We start from the raw sequence: 12,595 nt of genomic DNA, 5'->3' as shown, positions 1-12,595 counted from the left end.
GACCATATCAGCCACAGCATGTGCAACCGCACGATATTCAGCTTCAGCAGACGAGCGGGAGACGGTTACCTGCCTTTTCGAAGACCAAGAAATCAAATTGTCACCAAGAAAAACACAGAAACCGGATGTAGATCGTCGAGTGTCGGGACAACCAGCCCAGTCTGCATCAGAATACGCGGTGAGAGAGGTAGGGGAAGAATTGTTTATGTGGAGACCATGGTTGAGAGTACCTTTGAGATACCTAAGGATGCGCTTGATATGATTATAGTGAGGTATGCGAGGATCATGCATATAGAGACAAGCTTGTTGGACAGCAAAAGAAATTTCAGGACGAGTAATGGTAAGATACTAAAGGGCACCAGCAAGACTACGATAAAGAGTAGGATCATTGAAAGGATCACCATTGGCAGAAAGTTTGAAACTAGTATCTACAGGAGTATGGGAAGGATGACAATCTAGCATACCAGCACGGTTGAGAAGATCTAGGATGTATTGACGTTGGGAAAGAAAAAGACCTGATGAATCACGAATCACTGCAATGCCTATAAAATGATGAAGAAGACCAAGATCTGTCATATAAAACTCAGAGCGGAGATGAGTAATGATGCGGTCCAAAAAGGTTTGAGAAAAAAGCAGTGAGAATGATATCGTCAACGTAAAGAAGTAAGTATGCAATGTCAGAATTATGATGATAGACAAAGAGAGAAGCATCAGAAAGAGAGGAAACAAAACCTATGGTTTGAATAAAGGAAGAGAAGCATTGAAACCATGCACGTGGAGCTTGTTTGAGACCATAGAGAGATTTTTGAAGAAGACAAACATGGTATGGATAAGAAGGGTCTTCAAAACCAAGAGGTTGCTGACAGTAGATGGTCTCTTGGAGAGAACCATGAAGGAAGGCATTTTTGACGTCTAATTGGTGAATAGGCCAGGTGGAGGAGACAACAAGGCTAAGAATAGTGCGCACGGTACTAGGCTTAACTACAGGAGAGAAAGTTTCATCGTAATCAATGCCATGTTGTTGGCAATAGCCGCGACATACCCAACGTGCTTTGTAGCGAGAAAGAGTACCATCGGAGTGAAACTTCTGACGAAACACCCACTTACCAGAGACAATGTTGGTGTTGGAAGGACGAGGAACAAGCTGCCAAGTATTATTTTCAGAAAGGGCCGAATATTCTTCTTGCATAGCTGCAGCCCAATTAGGATCAAGAAGCGCAATTTTGTAAGATTTGGGAACTTGGGACAAGGACAGGGTGGCGTGAAGGTTAAGACGATCTATGGGTTGACGAAAACCTGATTTGGAACGAGTGCGCATAGAATGGTCATTGGCTGAGGGAATAGTGGGAACAACGCGAAAGGGAAGAGGAGCAACACGGATGTCCGGCGCAGTGGATGATGCGAACAATGGAGGGGATGGTGATGAATCAGTATGTGTGGGTGATGGTGGTGGAGGGGATGGTGGCGCATCAACATGTGTGGGGGATGGTGCGGGAGGGGATGGTGGTGCATCGGTATGTATGGGCGATGATGCAGGTGGCGAAGTTGGAGGGTTATGATTGGGTGTCGGTAGTGTAGGGGCATTAGGTTGGGATGGTGGTGAAGAGGTATTTGGAGATTGAGATTGCAGAAGAGGAGCATAAAAAGGGAAACGAGTAGGAGGGTGGTTAGGTGGGGAAGTAGGGAGGTGTGATGGAGCGGTACATTGAGCAAATGGAAAGATATGTTCAGCAAAGGTGACATGCCGAGATACAAGAACCCGACCGGTGGATAAGTCAAGGCAACGATAGCCTTTGTGTTCATCCGAAAAACCAAGGAGAACACACGGGAGAGAGCGGGGAGAGAGCTTATGAGCGGTGGTAGCAGAAGTGTTAGGAAAGAAGAGGCAACCAAAAACACGAATGTCGGAGTAGTTTGGATGACATAGAAACAGAGAAAAGTAGGGGGTGACGTTGGGATTGGCTTTGGTGGGACGGATATTGAGAAGATATGTAGCGGTGTGGAGAGCCTCGGCCCAATATTGGGAAGGCATGGAAGATTGAAGAAGAAGGGTATGAATAATTAAGAAACAGTAAGATGGGGCGACCTAGGAGCTCTCACAGCCATCCTCGCACATTTTACGTCCGATTAGTTTTTCACCGCCCTGATTTAACGGCCAGAGGTTGCGGGCCACGTGATTGGGCTGCTGCTCCGCAAGTTTATTTTGGTAGCCCCTCGTTCACCGGGCCATGGCCCACATCTTTGATGGCCCGTTGGTAGCGAAGCGTCGTTCTTCCTTGCTTCGTTCCTTGGTCGACGACGGTGTATCAATAGCGATTAGTTTTCTTCCTCTTCCTATTCGTCTTCCTTCCCTTCTTCTCTCCGTATTCTTTTTTTTGCGGGGTCCCCGTATTCCACTCTTCCAGACAACCTTTCTCTCCTCTCGCATCCCAGGCCATGCCCCCTCCTTATTCCGCTTCTTTTTGACATCGACGATCATGATCCTTGCGCACGAGTGCTTGTCCCGGATCTTTTCGTTAGTGCTTCACGTTGCTTTGCATTTTCAGGGATTTATCTCACAACAATCTGTTAGGATCCATATCTAAATTTTCAGTTTTATATGAGTCTTTCTCGACCTGACTTTATTTTTCCAAACTATGCAGCAGACCCTTTAAACCATTAATTTCTTCATATTTCAGGTTGATTTGTCAAGCAGCAACACGAATAGATCAATACCTCTGAGTTTGCTAGAAGAAAAAAAAACATAGGTTGCTGACACTAAGATTTGCCACTTGTTTAATTACATCATCCATACATCATAGAGTGCAATTGACAGAAGTAAATATTTCATCAATTTTTTTTATTTCATCAAATTTGGGGGAACTTTCATGTTGATATGGCGCCCCCACCAAAGAAAGGTTATCTGATTGCACTCTACAAGTTGTATTACGAGGTCTAGGAATGATAAGTTAATTCCAGACTTCCAATTAGTTTTCTTTAATTCAGTCCTACTAATTATCTTTATAAGTTTACTTTGACTATATCTAAATAATGATTTTAATTCATGTGATTATGATTTCTACAACCACGAGAACACATCAAAGATGAACAAATTAGAAAGGTGGCAGTGCAAGGTGAGTGCCCATGTCTTAGCTGAACGATTTGCCCAAGATTGCACATCTGAACCTCATCATTGCTTTACACCTGATTGATCAAGTGAGATAACAACAAAGCAACAACTTAGGAAGAGGTTGCTGCTGCATTGGAATGTCTTGAACGGTGTCAAGTACACGTACAACACCTCTGTGGAGAATTCCATAGATGACATGAAATTGGCACATGTATCTATTTATTTCTAGAAGGATTTGACAAGGCCGCATCATCATGCCCAGCTGTCGTATAACAGAAAGAGGCTGTCGGTTGTGATATCACCATGTCTCGCCTATATTTGGAGCCGTCAAAGCCGCTCAAAATTTCTTGGATGTTTGTACTGTTTAGATTTTTATAGATAAATTTACTATATGTTGTCAATATGGGCGGGCGCGGCAAAGCGCGCCTTTATGTTCTAGTATCATTTATAGTAAGAAGAGAATGTTCAGCTTTGCCGTTTTGAGGAGAAGTGTAGGGACAAGAAAAACGGAGAAGAATGCCGTGGTTAAGAAAGAAGGTATGATTTTTAACATTATCAAATTCACGACCATTATCACATTGTATGAAGCGAATAGGGAGAAAGAAGTGCACGGAGACGTATCGCTGAAAATTGAGAAAGAGAGCATGAACGTCGGATTTGTTGCGAAGAGGAAAGGTCCAGACAAAGTGTGTAAAATCATCTAATATAACAAGATAGTATTTAAAACCAGAGACACTAGCGATGGGCGATGTCCAGAGATGACAATGTATTAATTCAAAGGGATAAATGCTTGAAGAGCTAGACGAACTAAAAGGAGGACGCACATGCTTGCCTAATTGGCATGACTCACAAACGGAGGAATCGTGAGAATCTCTATGACAAGGTATAGTAAATTCACTAAGAACAGATGCTAAAACTGCAGGATTGGGATGTCCTAGACGCTGATGCCAGAGATCAACAGATGCCATCATGGAGGTTGGAGAGGCAACGACAGGAACACCATTGAGAGAGTATAAGTCACTGGAGCTATTGAACCGCGCGATCTCGACCTTAGTCTGATAATCCTTCACAGATAAGCCAAAGGGGTCAAATTCGACAGAAACAAGATTATCACATGTGAATTGACGAACAGAGATTAAATTTTTGATAAGGGCAGGAGCAATAAGTACATCACGAAGAAGAAGAGTTTTGGTGGTGGAGGGAAGTTGAGCCTGACCAACACAGTATATGGGTATAGAAGAACTGTCACCGAGGGTGATGGATTTAAAAAGTGGTGAAGTGCAAGAGGAGAGAAACATACTAGATGCAGACATGTGACTAGAAGCACCGGAATCGAAAATCCAATCCGTACCTGTGTTGCCTTGGGAGGCAAAATTGTTCATGGCCTGGATGAAGGCGGCTTGGTCCCAGCTTGGCGGTGTAGCAGATGTCGGCGTAGGCAGCAGGGCCGGCTGGTACGACGGCGATGGCAGTAGGGCCGACGGTGGGGTGTAGTAGTGGCCGCCGTCAGCGTAGTAGGGAGCGCCATATGATGGAGCAGCATGGTAGGCGTGAGTCGGCGGGCGAGGCGTGAGGAGTCCCGGGGCACCAGTATGGGGCCGCACGCCGGGCTGCCAGGCACCGGTGTAAGCCGGTGGAGCGCCGAGGGGAGCCGGAGAGGACCATGGCATGGGCCAAGCTTGGACGAGCCCCGTCCAGGGATCATGTGGAGGATGCCAAGGCGTAGCTACTGGTGGCGCACTTGGGGCCGACGACGATGAAGGAGTGGGCACCAAGCGCGTCGTAGGCGGTCGGCAGATGGGGTTCTTGCCGTGATAATTAGGGCTGGGACGCCAGCCTGGCGGTGGAGCGGATGCGGTCGAGGAAGAAGACACCGCTGGTGAAGGGGGCGCCGCGGGTGCCGGACCACGCGGAACGGCAGCGAAGAGCTTAGGGCGAGCGTCCTTGTTGGTTTGCGCACGGTCGGCCCACTAGAGGATGGATCGCACCTCGGCAAAGGTTGGTTGGGGCCGCATCATGGGTATGAAAGAAGCCTGCTTGTCGAACTGTTTGCTGAGCCCGATGAGGAGGATGTTGATAAGCTACCGATCTTCAACGGGATCACCAAGTTCACGTAGTTCGTCGGCAATGGACCTGAGGCGTTGGCAGTAGACACTAAGGGAGGAGTCGCCTTGCACCGTATTCCTAAGCTCGGTGTGGAGTAGATTGGTGCGAGCATCAACGTTGTCTTGGAACAACTGATGAAGGGCCGCCCAGAGACCGGCGGCGGTGGCGGCTTCCCTGAAGAAGAGATTGAAGATCTCGGTGGAGACGCGCATGTAGATCCATTGGATGACCGCGTGGTCATCCTTGACCCATTGGGGATCATGGCATTGTGGCACGGCGGTGGCGTCGACGTGGGAGCGAAGATTGCAGCGCCCGAGGTGAACTTCGAAGAGGTGGCGCCAATGGTAATAGTTGTGGGAGGTGAGATCGAGGGTAATGGGGATATAGGGTCTAATATCGGAGATTGTATCGGTGAAGGAGAGCACCGGAGGCATGGGTGGTGGTGGTGGTGGTGGTAGAACTAGGGCAGAGGAGGAGGAAGCCACGGCGGCGGCGCGGCCGAGGGTAGCGGCCCGGCGCTCCAAGTAGCCGGGCGGTGGCAGCGATGGTGGGGTGGGCGGCGGAGCCATACCCTAGGACCAGAAACCCTAAGATACCATGTAAGATTGAATAGAACTATTGTTGATTGATTATTGCAGCCGCATACAACAGTATATATAAGAGATTACAAGTCAACTAGACCTATTACAATACGACTAGGACTAGATAACTTAAGAGGCAAGTAATAGTCTAACAATCAGCATGGCTGAATTATTAATTAGTTAATATATTATTTAATTTAATTAGGAGAGAGAAAGAGTCATGGGTTGGTACGATTCGTACTATGTATTGTTTTAGTCGTGAGTTCAATAAAACTATAGAAAACGTCTCATATCGAAGGATACCAAATATCTTGCTGATCCGAGGGGATTTTGTTGCTGCTGCGTGTGGAGTCGATCCAATCTACTCGACACAAGTTTTTGCTCTTACGGTTTTGCATCTTTGTTTGACCGGAATTTCTTGTTACTGCTGCTAGTACCGTGAAAGGTCGGGCCGATGAACGACTCACCATCTAGTCGAGTCCTCATCAATTGGTATTCAGAGCTAAGGTTGTTCACAATACTGTGTTGATCAAGATGTCAACCTCGGTCAACAAGGATGATAAGGTTGCTGCTGATTCTGAGGAAGTTGTGCGTCCAGTGTACGCGGATGATATTCCTCAAAATATTCGGTATGATTTTGACCACACATGCAACTACGTCAAACAATGTCATAATGCGCTCAAGGAGAAGCTTGGCAAGAGGATTGATGTTTTGATCGCCCGGTTCGACGCTTTGGCGGACACCATCAATACGCCGACGACTAATATTGCGCAGGGCCGTACCCAAGAAAATGGAGGCCCGGTGCAAAACAAAAAATTGGGCCCTCGTAACCATTGGCAATTAGGAAAGTACAGTTTTATAGTGTGTGTGTATCATGTTAGTGGTACAAATTTTGAAAGAATTACATCTTACCAAGAAGCAATCTAAGCAGAGTACTGGACCTTGTATCTATTCATTCAACAATGGATGTATTGCATGGAAACCGCGAAGAAATTAAACTGCTTGAGCAGCGATTGGAAGAATTGCGCTAAGTCGCTCGCGCCAGTAAAGAAAGAGAAAGAGAAAGAGAAGTGAAGAGAGACAGAGAGAGAGAGAAAGCGGGGGCTTGCGTGAGTTTCGGCCATGTGGAGCGGGGCCTGGTGTAGAGTGAATTCTGCCACAGATTCGGTGGAATTTTTAATGCGTTGATTAGTCCTAGGCCTGATTAACCCAACTAAACCAGCACCGAGTAATAGTTTAACATAATAAATTGGGGCCCCTCCTGATTTGGGGGCCCTGTTTGGTCGAACCTTCTGCACATGCGTCCGGTACGGGCCTGATATTGCGCCACCACATGCTGCTCCGGTTGCTCTCCTGCGTTATGCACCAGCGCCTCCCAACGGACATGCCATCGTGCATGATCGCCGTTTGGTGGCACAACCACATGCTAGAGATGATGGCCTTGATGACGGCGTTGATCATGAGGCAGGGTACGCGCCACAGCCGCGACACTTTGAGCCCTGTCTTGAAGCTGCCGCTCGTGGTGGAGTGCATGACTGAGTAGATCAAGCTGCGCGTGTGCCTTTGGATGATGGACGATCTGGGGAGCTCTGAGACCGAACGTTCGGGGTCTTTTTATTTTCGTAAACTTAAAATAGCACCTGACACTGTTGGTTTGTCCCAGCCGTGTGCAATAGAAAATTGCATCTCACACGGTTAGTTCCCAGCCGTGTGCTATATAAATTTGCATCACATATGTTAAACAAAGTGAGCTTCACAATCAGCCACACTCACTAGCACACTGTTCTCAGTCCTGTTTGTGATAGGCCCTTTAAACCGTTTGCATAGGAGTCGTATGCACTAGTGACAGTAGTATTTACCTGCAGATTCTTGCTATAATAACAGAATCCATACTAATTCTAGAATGAGTGCTGGTGCAGACCTGACTCTATAAGGTTAATTACATAGTTGTTGCCTCTACTTTAAGATCGCTGACCCCATGATATGACCTGTACAACAGCTTGTCCCACTCTTGGTCATAATTAGTAATTTGTACCAGGAAAATATAAGGCATTTTCTTTATTATTTTCGTTTTTAACCTTATTTTCCACATGAAAAATAACACTATTGACCAGAATTGTTGGATGGAGATGGAACAGCCCGGTTCACTATAAATCGAACGGTTCAACCGATTTGTAGCAGTTCAGTGATGGGGACGGTCATTAGGCTTAAAAACCACTAAGAGCAGAGCCAAATCCTGAAAACAAAGGTGAAACACTTTTCTGGAAAAAAGTGATTAGTTCTTAGAGCGTGAATATTTTGAAAAAGTTGTGATTAAACTCGTACATTTTTTTGGAACTCTCGAACTTCTTTTCAAATTTGAATATTTAGAAAACACGAATATTTTTTGAAACCGAACAAAATTTTAAGAAAAGGAGGTAATGTAGCCAACATTTTTTAAAATCACAAATATTTTAAGAATATGGCTCTTGCGAACACGTTTGTGTATGCCGTTAATGATGATGAGGCATGCCAGCATGGCATAGGGCCCGCTGTCCGTGACTGCTGGTTGAGGACAAGGCGTGTGGCGCGTTCTTCTTGCAATAAAAAGACATTGTATTTTTTTCTCACGTAAAAGCCCACTAAAATTTGCAGGTATGGCATCGGGTGGGTCCAACCTGTCAGCGAGACATCACAAATCTATCTATACCTAATAATAAAGAGGCTATTACCTCTTGCGGTACATCACGGTAATTGCTCTCAAATTTGTAAAATATTACCCACGGATACCACCTATAAGTGATAAAAAAAGGTTTCATATTGGGGAATTCCCCGCCTGGGTTGGCAGGACCTCCTATACTGCGTTATGCGCGCTGGGAGAAGATGCAGCGCTCCCGTTTGAGTCGGCCAATTCCGGGCGGCCTGTTTTAAAATTTTTGTTTTTTATTTTTCTGTTTTTTCTTTTTCTTTTTCCTTTTCTACCTTAAATAATTTCTGACTTAAAAAAGTTCCAAAAATTTAAAAAGAATAAGAATTTAGAAATAAAATATTTAATAAATCATAAAATGTTTGTGGATTTAAAATATAATTGTGATTTTATAAAAAATATTTGCTTATTATAAAAATGTCCAATTATTCTGAAACTTTTTGTGGGGCTCTGGAAATATCCATTTAGTTCCCATATTAAATTTCAGAATTTATGAAAACGGTTTGAATCAAACCGAAAACAATTGCAGAAAATAGAAAACAGAAAGAAAATGCAATATAGGAAAGAACTTACCTGGCTTACTTGTGCGGCCCAACTGGACGGCCCAGCCCACCAGGGGCAGCGCTATCTTGTTCCTTCTGCCAGGAGGAGAAGTAGTTGCGTGCCCACAGCACAGCCACCGCGGCCACGTCCCCACGCCACCTCCTGCTCGCCTGGCTCGTCCTGATCCACGCCAAAGACGCATGTGGCCCCCTCAGTTCTCCCTCACTCTCTGGACCTGATACGTCTCCAACATATCTATAATTTTTGATTGTTCCATGTTGTTATATTATCTGTTTTGGATGTTTTATATGCATTAATATGCTATTTATATTATTTTTGGGACTAACCTATTAACCTAGAGCCCAGTTCCAGTTCCAGTTTCTGTTTTTTTCCTTATTTTTGAGCTTTGCAGAAAAGGAATACCAAAAGGAGTCCAAATGGAATAAAGCTTCACAATGATTTTTCATGGACCAAAAGACACCCAGGAGACTTGGAGTTCAAGTAAGAGGAGCCATGAGGCGGCGTCAAGGGTGTGTCCCTACCTTGTGGGCCCCTCGTAACCCCCTTGACCTAGCTCTGCCTCCTATATATTCACATATATTCCCAAACCACTAGAAGCAACCACGAAAACACTTCTCCTCCGCCGCAACCTTCCACTACTAGGGAAAACCTTATACACAGAATCTTAGCAGCAGCGCGGCATAAAAACAGGCGCTGCTGCTAAGTAGTAGCAGCGCGGCTACGGAAAGCTCGCTACTGGTGCAAACTTAGCAGTAGCGCGTGACGCTTAAACCGCGCTGCTACAAAAATCCACCGACAGTACACAACGACATAAGTTTACCAGTAGCGCGGCGCCAGGGAGCGCGCTGCTGCTAATGCCATAGTAGCAGCGCGCTTTTTTGTCACCTCGCTGCTGCTAATTTTGAAAATGTGCACAGGGTTGACCCGTTTAGCAGTAGCGCATGACAGGAAAGCGCGCTGTTGCTACGCTCTTAGCAGCAGCGCGCTTTCTCTCCCGCGCTACTGCTAAGACGCAGGACCCACCACCTTTTCCACCTCCCCCTCCCCATCTCCTCTCCTCCCTTTCCCCTACCTCCCACATCCTCCCTTTCTCACTCTTCATCTTCCTCAATACTTCTCCCCCCATTACTCTCCCTCTTCTACCTACCTTTCTCTCTCTTCATTACTCCTAGCTATAACTACACCACCTCCATTAATTCATCTCCTTTCTCTTTTTCCTCTCCCCTCCACTAGTTGAAGTTGTCTCCTCCCAAATTAGCTAGCTAGGTAGATGTAGCATTTAGTTAAGTGACCTATTTGCCCCCTAACTAGATCTTTCTTTGTCAAGAAGAGCTTTGTGCACTTTTGACCTCCCTACATCATCATCTCCACCGTGTGCTCGATCTCGAGATAGAGGTGTGATTAATATTTCATGCTTTTGCAAAATGGAAATATGTTTATGCATGTGTGTGTGATATTTTTATGGAAATTGTGTGTGTGGCATGAGTTGACGCCAAATTGTGCATTTAAGTTGCCTATGTTTTGCCGAAATGTCGATTTATTTCCGTTTCGGCGAATTCCGGGCAAACTCTAGATCTATATATGTCCTACTTTTAAGGAAGGTCATGCCGAATTTTTGTATGACTTTGATGAATGCACGCATTTTTATAATCAATTTGTTTATTATTACCATGCAGAGTTCATGATGGTCAGCGGAACGATGGTGGACAAGTGGTTGCGGTCGACGATGCAGGACATGAAGGAAAATAACCTGACAGAGGTTTTATGTCCGTGTCGAAAATGCAAAGGAATAGTTTGGCTTGACCCCCATGTCGATGGTCGTGTCGAAGCGCACCTGCTCATGACTGGTTTCATGGATGGCTATACTCGGTGGATAACTGAAGATGAGGATGGCGATGTTGAGGATGCCGACGGGGCAGGCAATGATGACACGGGGCAAGACGAAGAGATGATCGATAATGGCGGCGAGGAAGAGGCCGGACATGGCGGCGGAGAAGGGCCCGGACATGGCGGCAGAGAGAACGACATGGACTCCACGCAGCAGAGTTCGTCGGTACTAAGTTCAATTGTGCGGGACCCTCATGTTCAAGCATTGCTTTGCAAGGAGACGAGTACTGAGAGAGCTGCTTCTAGAGAGGAGGCTAAGCTGGACCAACTGGTGGTAGACTCGAACACTCCATTGTATGATGGTTGCAATCCTGAGGTGACCCGCTTGAGTTTCACGCTCCAAGTGCTGAAGACGAAGGCTAAAAACAAATGGACCGACACTAGCCTCGATGAGCATCTCAAGTACCTAAAGGATGTTCTTCCCGAGGGTAATCTATGTCCTAGTAGTGTTGATGAGGCCAAGAAGATCGTGTGCCCTCTTGATCTGCCACACGTTAGATACCATGCATGCATCAACGATTGCATAATTTATCGGAAGGAGCACGTGGAAAAAACAAGTTGTCCAGTGTGCAATGCTTCTCGATACAAGAAGGCCGGGAAAAAATGTCCCCAGAAAGTGGTATGGTACTTATCGATCACTCCCCGTCTCCAGAGGTATTTTGTAGATCCCAAGGAAGCAAAGCTAATGCGCTGGCACGCGGAGAGGAAGAAGCCCGACGATGGAGATGATCCGAAGCTGAGACACGTCAAGGATGGAAGCCAGTGGAGAGAATTGAACAGCTTCTATCGGTATTTTGAATGTGATGCAAGGAACATCGTGCTCGGCGCGTGTACCGATGGCATGAATCCATTTGGCAACCAGAGCACCAACCATAGCACATGGCCAGTGTTTGTATGGATGTACAACCTCCCCCCTGGTTGTGCATGAAATCGAAGTACATTCACATGAGCATGCTTATTCAAGGGCCGAAACAACCAGGAAATAATATTAATTTGTATCTGGGGCTACTTCAGGAGGAGTTAGACACGTTATGGAAAACACCGGCCAAGACATGGGACGCCAGCAAAGGCGAGTATTTCAACATGAGAGCCGCGCTGATCACGACAGTGCACGACTATCTTGGTTATGGATATGTGGCAGGCCAGGTGTGCCATGGATATTGCGGATGCACGCGGTGCATGGATGATACGACGTCTCAGCAGCTAACGTCAAGGAAAGATGGCGGGTCTGGGAAAATCGTGTACATGGGGCATCGAAGATGGCTCGAACAGGACGACTCGTGGAGAAACCGTGGAGATCTATTCAATGGTCGCGCTGAGCATCGAGGACCTCCACACGTAAGCGGAGCGGTGCCGAAATCGATGAGCTGTTGAAAAACTGGAAGGAGTGCCCCGTGCCGGGAAAGATGATGAGAAAGGCGCCGGAGCCGCTGCTGAAGGTATGGAAGACGAGGTCTGTGTTCTGGGACTTGGAGTACTGGCACAAACTCGATACACCTCATTGCCTTGATCAAATGCATATCTGTAAGAATGTCCTTGAGAGCTTGCTCGCAACACTGATGAACATGCCGGATAAGACCAAGGATGGGCCAAAGGCAATAAAAGACTTGCAAGATTTGGAAATCAGGGAAGATCTGCACATACCGCCACGTAAAATGTCAG

The sequence above is a fragment of the Triticum urartu genome, chromosome 7 (assembly GCF_003073215.2).
Source record: "Triticum urartu cultivar G1812 chromosome 7, Tu2.1, whole genome shotgun sequence".
Taxonomy (NCBI): Eukaryota; Viridiplantae; Streptophyta; class Magnoliopsida; order Poales; family Poaceae; genus Triticum; species Triticum urartu.
This window is presented reverse-complemented; position numbering follows the sequence as displayed.